Genomic DNA, 14,426 nt, shown 5'->3' with positions numbered 1-14,426 from the left:
CTAAGTATAGTTATAGTTACTTTTAAATGCAAGTAAAATATGTAAGGTTAATTCCTAAAATTAACAAACAAATTAAACAGATGTTATTCATTTTTGTATTTAGTTCATAACAAATTGTCAATGAAAATTTTCAATCAGGTTCACTAGCAACTTCCTCCTAAGAATTGAAGGACTTCACTGCAGGCTTTAGACCGAAGAATATGTGGGACTTACCAAACCTTTCTTTGCTTTAAGTTGGGAGGAAGCATCTAGAAGAGATCTCTGATGGTTAAGGGCATTCCTTACAATAAGGTTTCTCCCTATAATCCTAAGAGCTGAGTAGGGTAGGTGGGGCCTTCATTTAGCAGAAAGAAAACCAGGTGAAGAAAAGTTTTGGTTCCTCTTAGTGCTGCTAAAAAGAAGGTAATCCAGCATCTGAAAAATATTGGAAGATTACTTTGGCATTTAAAGAAAAGATAGATTTTTTTTTTTTAATAGAGGACTGTTGGCAGAAAATAACAAGGAAATGTATAGCTAGTATCTCAGCAAGCTGAAGATTAATTTATCCTTAATTGTATGCAATACATGAAAAAAAAGCAAGAGAATGTACAGGCACGCTTCAAGATTTTAGTCCTTTGTGTAGCATGGAAACAAGCTAAATACTGCATGGGTGTGATGCTAATGGTTCCACAGTTGTACAGTGTAGTAAAAAAATGTATATAAGATGTCTAGTACGTTTGGGCTGGAAGACACATGGCAGTCTATCCAATATATGTAAATTGCAAGGATTGGTACCCATATTTTTTCTACTGTTATCTACTCACTATCTTGCAAGTTCAGCCCTAAACAAATTTTTTTCAACATTCCAGAGAGTAAAGACATGCAATTTCTAGCTCCAGAAAGAGTTGCATACATTTCTTCACCATGACAACTGCAAAACACCACACCGTTAGCCCATGTCCTTTAGAAGGTTGAAAACACAGCAAGGTGTTTCCAACAGAAATCGAAGTGTTAGTATCATTGTTCAGGTCAAATCCTTGCAAATCTTATGCAAAGCAAATCCTCACTTGAAATGTTCCAAGCAGTTTTGGTACATCAATTCAGATGTACCATATCATATCTGCTGAGTCCACTTAAGACACTAAAAAGAGCTCTACAGTTCATGCTCTAGAAGAGGATTAGAGAAATGTAAGTAATGGTCCAGCAATTCATGTCACTAAGGGATTTGAAGGGTTAACACTGAGGTCCCAGTCTAGGTGATAAGGGAACAAAGGGGGTTTTTAGAGAAAACTGCTGACTACTGCACGGGATGTTGTGAGAGTTTCTGAAATCTGGCCCAGAGGCTACAAATAAGGAGGAAGGGGGAGCTGAAGGACGACTGAAGGACAAAAGCCTGGGAGGAAGACCACCAGCCTTCAGCCCAAGCAACCCCTGAGAGACCGCCAGAGACTGATAAGCAGGCGCCCCTGGGAGGGTTTTGGATTCCAGAATCCAATTATAATAACCCTGCCTCTTCTAGAAGTAGTAACGAATATGTATTAGCCTAGGAGCATAAAAACCAGCTGCCTTACGTAACAGCTGTGCGTCTTGGTGGAGCAGAGACTCCCGGCACACCCAGTGCTGTTTGCTTGCCTCTATTCATTTAATAAATTGCAAACTTTGATTGCAATCCTATTTGGGACTCAGTCATTTATAACAGAAAGATCTTGCCTGTAATCTAGGACCACATTTTTATTCCCCAAAAATATTTTTATACATCTCAAACACTTAACATCACCTGATGCCACTCTTCACCAACCACAAAATTCTCTATCAAGCCTCTTAACATTGGCTCCATTATTGGGCCTACGCCCAACAGCTGCCTAGACTCATCCAACTGCTTTCCCCAAGTCAAGTGTACCTCCAGAGAAACACCGTTAATAACCAGTTATCATTTGGAATTTGAATCATCTACCAGTACATTTCAAGTGCAGTTTTCCCATAGATCTTTCATTTAATTCACCTGGTCTTTAGGGATGTAGGATACAACTATGTTCCCAAATCATTTGGGATCTTATCACTTGGAGTAGTCAACATTCCAAAAAAAAAAAAAAAAAAAGGATCTTCAGATACATATCTAGGAAAGCCATATGCTGCTGAAACTAACACTGGTGAACCATCAGGAAGTTGACAATGTAGAGGTAGTACCGTGTGAATGCAAAGGTAACTGGAAAAGTCTCTTCACAGGAATGTGTAAATAAATATAGCTGTATATTCCAGCAGGCACCTTCATCTAGAACTGCCTAAAACTGTGGACTTTATTTCTGAGATTCTGAAACAAACAAATACAATCTCAACTTAGTTTGGAATAAGTAAGTGGGTAAGTCGGGCGCCGACTCCTGGTGAGCTGCCTACCCCACGGTGGACCCTGGGCACCGATTCCCGCCGGGCCCCCAGGCCCCACTGTGGACCCCAGGCGCCAACTCCCGCCGTGCCCCCGGGCGCCCCAGCAGACCCTGCCCGGCGACCCCCGCCGGGACCCTGGGCCCCACAGCGGACCCTGGGCGCCGACTCCTGCCGGGCATTTGGGCAGCACGGCAGACCCTGGGCACAGACTCCCACCGGGCCCCTGGGCCCCGCGGCGGACCCCGGGCACCAACACCCGCTGGGCCCCCCAGGCGCCGCGGTGGACCCCAGGCACCGACTCTCGCCGAGAACCCGTGACCTGCAGTGCCTGGGGGCCCACGTGGGGTCGCAGGCCGAGGTCCACCAAGGTGCCCGGGGGCCCGCCTGGGGTCACCAGGCGGGGTCCGCTGCGGCACCCGGGGCCCGCCTGGGGTCACTGGGCCGGGTCTGCTTCGGCGCCCGGGGGCCCGCTGGGGGTCGCCAGGCGGGGTCTGCCGCTGCGCCATGGGCCTGCCTGGGGTCGCCGAGCGGGGTCCTTCGGGGCACCCGGGGGCCCACCAGGGGTTGCCTCGAAACAGTCCTTTGGCATGCCAAGCTCTATGGCTACATCCTCACACCCCAGGTGAGTTTGGCACTGTTGGAAGTATGCAATGGGGGCAGTACCTGCCCTGACCTCACTCCATGTCTTGTGTCCCTGCCCATAGACCTGCCTTGACCTGACCCTGGTTTATGTGGGGAGCCCTGAGCATGGCCAAGAGGTAGAGGTGTTCACTGCCCTCCCCCAGGAGGAAGGAGAGATCCCTGGGAATTCCAACAAAGGTGGGATCTCCCTAACTGGGAGGTTATGGGGAAAATGCTGGGAATTCAGGGGGCTGGAGCAAGATAGGGCAATGAAAAGGACCATAGGGTAAGTGGGGGCGCACCCCCCTATCTGGGGTGCACTGTAGGATCTCAGAGGAATGGAGGATCATGTGGAGGGTCATGGGAGGTACCTGTGGGCACCCAGTGGTCTGGAGGGGGTCAAATGGCACCTTAGGGTTATAAGGAGGGTCATGTGAAGCACAACAGCATTTGGTAGTATCAAGGGGGGCACTTAGGATCATGAGGTGTTTGGAGAGGACTGGAGGGCATGCCAGGACTATGGATGGCCCTGGGAACCCACAGGATCAGGCCATACCTTGCTCCATGTCCCCCTGTTCCCCTGGTTCCACCATGTCTTTCACTGTCCAGTAGCAGCTTCATCCTGAGCCCTGTTTTCTCGATGTCCTGCTGTGTTCCTGGTGGAACATGTCCCGTGTTTTCACAGTCCAGCTGTATTCTTTGCCAGGCCCTTAACCTGTCCCTCTCCCTGTGTTCCTTGGATCCCTCTTCCCCAGTCACTGGTTCCAAGCCCTAACTCCTGACCTCTGTTACCCTCTATGCCCTGTCTGCATGCATCCCCACTTTTAGTCTCTGACCTCTGCTCACTTACCTCACCTCCTTGTCCCCATGTCCCCCTGTGTGTTCCCTGTCTCCCTGGTGTCAGGCCCTGAGCCCTGTCTTCCTGTGCCTCCTGTTCCCCTGTCTGATGCCTGGCCATGACCTGTGTACCTGTGTCCTCAGGGTCTTCATTACAGGAGGTAGTAGTGGCTGAGCTGGTCCAGGTAGCTCAAGGTTGGAGCCAAGAAGTGGAGGCAGGGTTCCTGTGTGGTCATGATCAACGTGGGACCTGCCTGTCCCCTACAGAGATAAGCATGACCAAGGAGGATGCCTCTGGGTCCCACCAGACCTCCCCCAGGGGCAAGAAACACCTTGGAAAACCCCAGGGATCTTGCCAGGGAAATAAAGGCCTTGGACTGTGTCAGCATCTCTGTGTTGTCTGTGGAACCTGCCCCATGTCCCATAGGATTCCCTTAGGACTCCCTCTGGGACACCTCTGGGGAACTCCCCTATCTACTGGGTCCCCAACATTCTTTGGGATGTCACCCCATGTCACTAGGTTCTCATACCCCCTCCCTTGGAGTGCCCCACACCCATCCCAAAGCATATAGACCCCCTTTTTCTCACAATATTTATTATCTGTGGCCCCAGTGGCTGTGGTTAATCTGGTGGCATTGGCCCAAACACCAAATGCAATTTATTTTCAGAATTGCAATCTCTTGCAACAGTTGGAAGCAAGATGGGCTAGTTAGACCTTCAGTAACTGCATGCTAAGAGAATGCTACCACCTCACTTATTCTCAGTCTATTTCACCCTAATTCTTGCTCTGGAACTTTGGTCTAACCTGTAAACAAGCAAGGTTTAGGTGACCACGAAGCAGCTGTGATTTGACAAGGCATATTTATGAGTAAAAAAAAAAAGACTAGTTCACATTTCTGAACATGTCTTCAGAGCTTTGCCTGCTCAGGATTTACAGGGATGAAACATTGTGATTCAGTTCATCCAGACCACCCACTTACACACAAACTCAGGCCTAGAGGCTTCCTCAATGTGATGAGCACTTTTGGAAGTCTGTATTTGCCTGCTCTCTCCTAAAGACAGAGTGTAGCTGTGACAGATGCTCCAGCTGTGTTTGAATGGTATCTGTGAAAGCTAATGGATGCTTATATTTATTCTTCACCCAAGGAATATCACATACATGAACACACACACAAGACTTGCCTGCTGCTGTGCAGTCAGGCACAGGTGACCACACAAGCTCATACAAAAGCCACATCTCTGCTTCTGCCCTATCTATCCCCTAATCAGGGAGAAGTGACATCAGAAGCACTAGCTCGAAGACACTCCCAGGAAGACATGGTTCAGGTCTCAAAGACAGAGCTCCTTCTACACTCAGAAAACATGCTTAGAAAACCCACCCCGCCCAAAGGCCTGCAAAGGCCTTTGTGTGAAGCACAAAAAAACAGCAACAATTCTCCCACTGAAGAGAAGGGTGAGCATTGAGTGGGCAGTCTCAACTCTTTGAAACGCATTGGGAGGAAAGGTTTCTTCTCACATACAAACTTTCCTGTCCAGGTTTCAGCTGGGATAGAGTTAGTTTTCTTCATAGTAGCTGGTATCATACCGTGTTTTGGATTTAGGATCAGAATAATATTCATAGCAAATATTCATAGCACACCATGTTTTAGTTGTTGCTGAGCAGTACTTACACAGAGTCAAGGACCTTTCAAAGGGGACACGAACAGGACAGATGGCCCAAACTGGCCAAAGGGATATTTCACACCATATTGTGTCATGCTGAACAATGAAAGTGGGGGGAGTTGGCCAGGGAGGCTACTGTTGGTCTGGGACTGGCTGGGCATCAGTTAGCTGGTGAGCAATGGTGTCATGCATCACTTACTTGTTTTGTGTATTCATTTTGTTAATATTATTTTTTTCTTTCCTTTTTTTTTTTTTTTTAATTAAACTGTCCCGATCTCAGTACAAGAAGTTGATTTTTTTTTTTTTAACATATAAATAACTATTTAAGTATAACACCCAGACATGTGCCCTGAGGCTGAACAGTTAGGAGTGACAGGGTGTGTGGGATAGTATGGCCAGGCACCTAGAATAGAGGACACCTCCAGTGTTCTGGAATTTCATCTCTGAACAAGAGCAAAATCCCAATAAACTGTTAAAATGTTTGGGAAAAAGTATGCTGTCGCCCTGGCTATTCCAGACAGTCACAAATCACTGCAGTGTGCCGGGACCTTGCCCATGCCTACCGAACCCTTTTCAACACTATTCAGTACCCTCAATGGGAAGAGGTTTCTGGATGTGATGACAAAATAGCACACTGGGGCTAATCCAACTCCCATAACAGACACAGTGGCTGTTATGTGTCTGTTTCGATGACAGAAACTGTGGCTCAACCAGAAAGCCAACTGGTGTCAGTATCATTTGCACCTATAGTCAAGAAGCAGCAATAGAAGCAGAAGTCAGCTTGTCTAGTAAGGGAAGAAGAAGCTTCTCCTAGGAATGATCAGGAGGAAGAATTAGAAGAGACAAACTGCTATGCAAGGCCATTGTGAGAACAGGAGGAGGAAGAAGGCAGAAGGCTTTAAAAAGTCAGAAACCACCTAATCTCTATCTCAGAGTGAGCCGCGAGATATATGAAAAGATTTCAGCTGTCATCCAGGTAAGCGCATTATCACCTGGCTGCTCTGATGCAGGGATAATGGGGACAGTAGCCATGAACTAGAGGGCAAGGAAGCCAAGCAGCTGAGTTCCCTCTATAGGGAAAAGGTCATTGACAAAGTGATTGGGAAATGGGAAAAAGCCCTCAGCCTTTGGAAATGGTGGAATGCACTGTTGTCTTAGACCAGTGCACTGGCAGTGATGAGCTGGGAAGATGGAGAGGAACCAACAGTGGATGTAGTGGCCAGCCAACTCTGCCAACACAAAGAAAATCTCTCTGCTTCCCTATGGACCTGCATATCAGCTGTGGAGAAATTATCCTGAGAGGTCCAGAAACTCAAAGACAATATATCTTCCTCCCCACCTGTATGGACCGGTATCTCAGATATTAGGAGTAAGGATTCCTCTGTCCATTGGTTTTGCCTGTGGGACAAGAGGGAGAACATGAGGAAGTGGGATGGGAAAATCTACCTTGACACTAGAGGAACAGGTAAGTGAGTCGCAAGAAAGAACAGCAGCAAAAGCAGGGTTCTGCCAGTAAAACTGCTGCTCCAGTTTCCAGCAGGCAGTTCCCCAGAGTAGAAGGGATGATATTTCTTCCGTTCTTAATGAAGGGTCTTCTTGTTTTCATTTACAAGAAGTGAGTAAGAGATGCTATGACCAAGACTAGGGGAGCCCTGCCTTCGATCAGGTGGAGGAAACGGACTACCAGGTTTATTGGAATGTTTGCATTCAATGACCTGGCACATCAGACCCCGAGGAGTATAAGGCTGAAGTGAGACTAACTGGCAGTGAAAGGCAGAAGCACACCATTGTACTGGTGCAGAAGCTCCATGGCATAGACCCAGGAGAGGACCCAGAAGAGTACTAGTGGGCTTTTGGCATAACTGCTTTGGAATGGAGAAGACCAAACTACTGTCTACTTTGCCCAGTCTCTCAGAGTACCCTTCTCTTTAGAGGGATCTGGACAGGATGGGTCGATGGGCAAAGGCCGATGGGATGAGGTTGAACATGGCTAAGTGCCAGGTCCTGCACTTTTGCCACAACAACCCCATGCAGCGCTATAGGCTTGGGGGAGAGTGGCTGGAAAGCAGTGCAGAGGAAAAGGATCTGGGGGTGTTGGTTGATGCTCACCTGAGCATGTGCTGGCAGTGTGCCCAGGTGGCCAAGAAGACCAATGATGTCCTGTCTTGTATCAGAAATAGTGTAGCCAGCAGGACCAGGGAGGTGCTCATTCCCCTGTACTCAGCTCTGGTGAGGCCGCACCTCGAGTACTGTGTTCAGTTTTGGGCCCCTTACTACAAGAAAGACATCGAGGCCCTGGAGCGTGTCCAGAGAAGGGCTATGAAGCTGGTGAAGGGCCTGGAACACAAAGAGCGGCTGAGAGAACTGGGGTTGTTTAGTGTGGAGGAGGCTCAGGGGAGACCTTATTGCTCTCTACAGCTACCTGAAAGGAAGTTGTGGAGAGCTGGGGGTCAGCCTCTTCTCACAGGTAACTAGTGATAGGACTAGAGGGAATAGCCTCAAATTGCATCACGGGAGGTTTAGTTTGGAAATTAGGAGACATTTCTTCTCAGAAAGAGAATTGGCATTGGAATGGGTTGCCCAGGGAGGTGGTAGAGTCACCAACCCTGGGGGTGTTCAAGGAAAGGTTGGACGTGGTGCTTAGGGACATGGTTTAGTGGGTGACATTTGTAGTAGGGTGATGGTTGGACCAGATGATATTGAAGGTCTTTTCCAACCTTAATGATTCTGTGGAGAGGACCATGGTGGCAGCCCATGGGGTACCACAGTGGAGCAGATTTCTGTGCTGCAGCCCGTGGAGGAGCCCACAACAGGAGGAGGAGATCTGGGGGGAACTGTGGCCCATGGGGGACTTGCGTTAGAACAGTTTGCTTCTGATGGATATACCCCATGGTATATTTGGAGAAGTTCTTGAAGAACTGGTGCCTGTGTGAAGTCCATGCAGGATCAGTTTGGGAAGGATGGCATCCTGTGGGAGAAACCCCACAATGGAGAAGAGACAGAGAGTGACCATGAAGACTGAGAAGTGTTATATATTGACTGCAGTCCCCCTTCCCTGTTTCCCCATGCAGTTCAGGGGGAAGGATGTAGAAGTGGGTGTATGGGGGAAGCTGTTTTTAGTTTTTCACTGCTCTAGCTTGTTAGCAATAGGTAATAAATTACATTAATGTCCCTATGTTGAACCTTGAGGCCCTTGAGTCTTTTCCATTGTATTTTCTTCCCCTTTCCTTTTGAGGAGGAGGAATGAGAGAGCAGTTGTGGTGGGGGTTGTGGTTGTAATAGCTCCATACTTGCATAAATCCCATGCAAAGTTTGGAGATTCATTTCCTTTTCCCCTGCCAAGGAAGGTGAGGAGAAAGGCCACCCAAAACCATCTTTCACTGGATGATACTAAAACAACAAAGAGAGGTACACAGATAGAAAAAATAATCATAAAGCCTTCTGCAAGCCTATCCTACAAGATATGCAAGATATGAACAAAGCAGGCTTAACAATTCATGCTGTCCAAACTCACAGTTAACTGAGACAGGATTGCCTGGCTGTACTGGTCTCCTGGAACCTTGCTGTGCCATAGTGTTTTGGCGGTGCTAGGGTTCCGTTGAACACCACGGCTTGTTCTTTCCCTGTGGCGTGTCCAGACTGGGACATGGCCAGATGGTTTGCATGCACTTAACTTACCTGCTTCCTGGTATGCTGTCTCTTTGCTTTTGCAGCAGTGTTCACAGGGCTTGGACGTGCGTATTGATTGCGGCTCGCTAAGCATAGCTCAAGACACCCAGCACGTGCTTTGATTTTTGTGGCTCTGGCATTGCCAGGCCGAGGACATCACTTTTAGAAGCTATTCTCTGTTTCATTGGTTTTCTCTTTCTTAAATGCTCCTCCTCTTTTTCTGGGAGTGTATCCTTTCCAAGCTGGATATCAGGTGCTGCTCCAAAGTTGGATCTCCGAGATTTTAATGGCAAAATGCCAAGAACCTTACACTGCACTCAAAGAATACTGAATTTCCTTTGGAAAGCTGTACACAACCATACTCTGACCTTTGTCATGCCCCAAAACCTAAGACCTAAACAGAACCCTCACACCAGGCAAAGCGCACGGCAGCTTACTGCCAAGGAGCACCAGAGCTCAGCCCTCCTCCCCGACTGCACCTTTGATTTTGTCACTCTGGCATTGCCAGAGCGAATATGTATTCTCCAATATATTGGTTTTCTTTTTTGTTAATGCTTCTCCTCTTCTTCAGGAGTCCATCCTTTCTGAAGTGGACATCAAGTGCTGCTCTGAAGTTGGGACTGTGACCTTTTAATGGCAAAGTGGCAAGAACCTTACACTGCAGTCAAGGAGACCTGAAATTCATTTAGCAAGCTTTACGCATCCCCTCTCCCATCAGGTCTCTGCACTTTCCTTCCAAACCTTTCCCTCCCCTAATACTCACCCTAACCTTAGATTAAAGCTACCTAAGCTACCTAGGAAATGCTGATGATGACAGCCTTTTGGGAGACCACAACTGGCAGCCTTAATACAATCCCCCACACAACAGGACTCTGAGCTTTGTCGCTTCTGAAAACCTACACCCTAAACAGACCCCCACCCCTGCCCTGGGCAAAGCACACTGCAGCAAAAGGCCAAGAAGTGTTTTGCCAAGGGCAAGCCTTGCTGTGCTGTAGTGTTTTGGCGGTGCTAGGGTTCCGTTGAACACCACGGCTTGTTCTTTCCCTGTGGCGTGTCCAGGCTGGGAGCTGGCCAGATGGTTTGGGTGTAATTAATTTACGGCTTCCTGGTGTGTTCTCTCTTCGCTTTTTACAGGCCCCTGACCCTATGCAAAATGTACTGTAGCTAGCCTCGCCAGAGTGCCAGAGCTCTGCTCTTCTCCCCAGCTGTAGCTTTGACTGCGCTGCTCTTGCATTGCCAGCCTGATTCCATTTAATTTATTTTATTTTTTGAAACCATCTCTCCAAGGGTGCCAAGGCAAGAGGGCTGCTGTTTTGAAACGATAAAATTAAAAATGGGGTCACTTGTGGTGTTGAAGGATGGGTGCTAATGCTGGCAGAGGAATGATTATCTTCTTTTATCTCTCTCTTTTTTTTTTTTTTTTGTTAAAGCTGAAATGCAGCATCCAACATGGGATGTCATGACCCGAGCTGCCTCTGGCAAGGTGAGTAATGAACAGATGTAGCAGTTATTTTTTGGGGTGCTGTTGTCACTGCAGTTCCTTTACTACATAAAATACAGTAAAAATCCTGTTTGCATTTTAGGGGTGCTGTAGCTGGCTTATGAGGGCAGATAGAATCATCTGCCTCGGGGGCAGGTGAACAGCTGCGGTAAGGGAGTGGATGAGACTAACTGTGCTAGGGGTGCTGTGGCTTTGGCTGCTACCTCATCCTGTGCTTTTCTTCCTCTTTGGCAGGTGTCTCGCACAGCCTCAGAGGGGCACACTGCACACTGAAGAGCAGTGCAAGAAGGTGGGCTGGTTGTCAGCTAGGTTGGAGCAGAATGGCTGAGTAGTGCAAGGTGAGAAGGGTTTCCCTCTTGCTTTGCAGGTGGCATGACAGGCTCTCAACTGATGTCGCTGAGGATTTGAGGCGAGGCCAGAGAGCAGCAAGGAGCGGCACGTGCTGCAGCACTTCCAAGCACTGCGGTTGCTTTCTTTTTTGTTCACCAGGTGCTGCGGGTGGGATGTGACATCAGTCTTTAGAATTGGTCTTTTATAATTGCCACATAGCTTCTGGGAAGGGTGATGTAGCAGATAAAGTCTGCATGGGACAGGGAACAAGGGAAAGCATTTAGATTTTGCAGGTTTTAGCTAACCCAGGGAGTATGCTGTATATCAACCACAAGGACAGGACTGAGGCAGGGAGTATGAGGATGGGACAATACTAAAAGGTAAGGGAAGAAAAGACTTCATACACACAGATAATAAAACAAGCAAGAACTGGCTTGGACTGCTGAAATCTGTAATAGAAAGGAAGGGTCAGAAGTTTAGCAGTGAGGAAGACTTCTGGCCTTCATCAAAAGACCACCAGAGTACACCGGACAACCACCCAAGGACTCTAGCGTGCATGCAAATAAGGGTGGGAACCTATGTTAATAATTCTTCAGATACTTAATGAATATGTAAGAGACTTACGGGGAAGTGAGATGAATATGTATATATCAAATTACTATAAACACCCATGGTGTGTGTGTGTTTGGCAGAGTGATCTCCCCCACACCCGGTGCTGTAATAAAGAATACCTGCTTAATGTGTTTAATAACTTTGGTTATTGAGTTTTCACTGCATAATGCACATGGCAGTGCATAATGTCAGTCTATTTCTGCAGGTGAAGAGGGACTTGAAGCCCCATCCAGTGTAGCCTGTGTACGCCTTGTTGAGGATGAAGTCTGCTTTCCAGCAATCTATAAAGCCAAGTTGTGTCTGTGTCTTGAGCATCTAGGGCCTGCATCTGTGCTTTCGTGCCTCTATATAGCATTTGGCGCCTGTGTCAATAACTTTTGGGCCTTAATTTAGCGTTTGGGGTCTGTGTTTGGGTTTTGGGGCCCATCTGGAGTCCTTGGAGCTGCATGTGGGTTTTGTGGCTTGCATCTTGGGCATTTGGGGCCTGTCTTTAGCATTTGGGCCCTGCATCTGGGGTTCAGGTCTGTCTGTAGTGTTCAGTGCCTGTCTGTAGTGTTTGCGGCCTGTGTCTGGACTTTTGCAGCCTGTCTGTAGCTTTTGAGGCCTTCATCTGGGATCTGGTGCCTGCATCTGAGCTTTGGGGCCTGTGTCCTTGTTTTGGGGCCTGCATCTGGGGTTGGGGCTTTTCTGTAACATTTGGGGCCTGTCTGTAGTGTTTGGGGCCTGTTTCCAGGGTTTGGGGCTTTACTGTAGTTTTAAGCATCGTGTATATTGTGCATTTGTTTCTTTGTTCCTTGTTTGGGGTTCGGGGCCTGTTCCTTGTTTGAGGTTCAGGGCAGTTTGGGGTTGAGACTACGGTCAGTGACATTAGCATTAGGAGGTTGAGGTTAAGGGTTAGGGATGGGGTTGTTAGCGTTCATGAAGGCACATAATCCACAAACTGATTATATGAAGGTGCTTTATTAGGCGCTGGAAGTTAGGGGCATGCCTGCCCAAATCTAACTTTGTCTGATTTGTTCACTCAGTTCTCTTTTATCTCCTATAATATTACATATGCATTAGGTTTCACAACACATATATGCATATTCATTTCCTAGCTCTGCCCAGCCCTACTTCGTATGCTAATTATTGTATCAGTCCTTCTGTGCTTGCATATTACTCTCTGGTGGTCGTCCGGGTGGTCATCGGGATGAAGTAAGATGTCTTCATCAGAGTTGAACTTTTTAACCTTTTCTTCTTGCGCATGCTCTCTGAGCCCTTGGTCTCAGTCCAAACCACAAGGTTGGTTTGATCCAGTTCCCGGGGTCCGAGAGGCCCCTGTTATCTAGATGTCTTGCAAATTGGGCATTCTTTTAGTCCTCCTCCTTACTCCTCATCATGAATCGGTGCATTCTCTCATGCTATCCTTGCACATATATTTTGTATTTTCCAAGCGCAGCCCTGGAACAGTATATCACAAATGTAACACTTATTAAGCAATATTGTATATTTCATCTTCTATTACCAACATTTCCCCCCCTTTGAAAGTATTTCACTCCTTTCGAGGAGGGCAAATGCTTTCACTAACTAACTAAAATGTTTTATGCTCAGCGCTCACCAATAACATAATCAAGGAAAATTACAAAAATTAGGAATCAAGAAAATTACAAAGATTAGGATTGTCACAACATTTCGTAAGTCCACCACTTCTGCTTTATGTTACATTCGCTCTTCTGGTTGGGTTCACTTGATCTGGAACCGATCTCGTCTATTCGGTTTTCATTCCATTTCGCCTCCTGGGTTCCTCAGATTCTTTCTCTGAAATCCGAAGTTGTTATATGCCAGTGGAGGGTATTGCGGATGTAGTTCCATATGCCGAGCAATGGTTTGCATCACTGTCCGGTTCCAGGTTGTCTTCCTTAGAATCAGACTTTTCAGCATTATAAATGTTAACCAAATTAGTACCCCTACAATCACCAATATAATTACCGTCTCCAGTAAGGATTTAACCCAATTACTAATATTCCATCCGCCACAAATTTTATCCAACCAGCTTGTTGTCATATCTTTCTTTTCCTGTTCTGCATCTTGTTCCACTCAAGCCAGTTGTTCTATGTCATGTTCTACATCAATAGTCACATTTGGAATGTGGATGCAGTAATGATCAATACGATCTTTTAGAAATCCACATGCTCCATTTTCCTTTAATAACACTGTATCTAATGCCAATCGATTCTGTAGCACCATTTTAGTTGTAGCTTGTCTTTGGATATTAAGGTCTCTAAAGCCTTCTTTTGTGGCTCTTGCGAGCCTACTCACTTGTCCTGTAAGTTCATAAATCATTTCCCTGTTTCGATAAGTAGCTACCTGTGCAAATAGAGATTCTAATGCCCAACTGAATTTTACTCCATCCGAGGGTTCATGCCATATATCTTCATCTGCCCCTTCTTCTAAACTTCTTTTTGCTCTACTAATTTGTAGGGTTTCCAACTTTCCCTTAAAAGGAGACTTTTTTCATATTGGACACAGTGTGGGGAGTCCTAGAGTTATTTCTTTTACTTCCCCATCTATTGGCAGGTGTGTAGTCCAAGTTCCATCACTGGCTGCCCATACAAATTGTCCTGGACTTTGTATGGTACTATAGCTACAATCTACTGCAATTTGACTTGCCAGGCTATTTCTTTCCGAATTGTACTTAATTCCTTGGCAAGCACATCCTGCCCTAAGAGCTATCAATACTGGGGGTAAGTGCTTGATATCTTCATTATTACTGTCACAAGTATATTTCTTCTCACAAGTCCACCAAGCTATCTTTGTTGACTCTTGTCTACCACTACTATCAACCCGGCTT

At 46.8% G+C, this 14,426-nt stretch overlaps 1 long non-coding RNA gene across 2 annotated transcripts; it reads left to right on the top strand.

Moving 5' to 3' along the window:
* The first annotated feature begins 2,927 nt into the window (after positions 1 to 2,927).
* On the top strand, positions 2,928 to 11,575 carry LOC121073890. Of its 2 annotated transcripts, none has more exons than XR_005821995.1 (4): positions 2,928 to 3,183; positions 9,725 to 9,871; positions 10,584 to 10,636; positions 10,889 to 11,575. It is a non-coding gene; the product is annotated as an uncharacterized LOC121073890 (long non-coding RNA). The 2 variants fall into 2 exon arrangements; XR_005821994.1 differs by having other exon boundaries at positions 10,737 to 11,575.
* The last annotated feature ends 2,851 nt before the right edge of the window (positions 11,576 to 14,426 follow it).

Source organism: Cygnus olor, chromosome 8, assembly GCF_009769625.2.
Source record: "Cygnus olor isolate bCygOlo1 chromosome 8, bCygOlo1.pri.v2, whole genome shotgun sequence".
NCBI lineage: Eukaryota > Metazoa > Chordata > Aves > Anseriformes > Anatidae > Cygnus > Cygnus olor.
The sequence above is the reverse complement of the archived record's forward strand: the minus strand, read 5'-3'. Positions and strand labels throughout refer to the sequence as shown.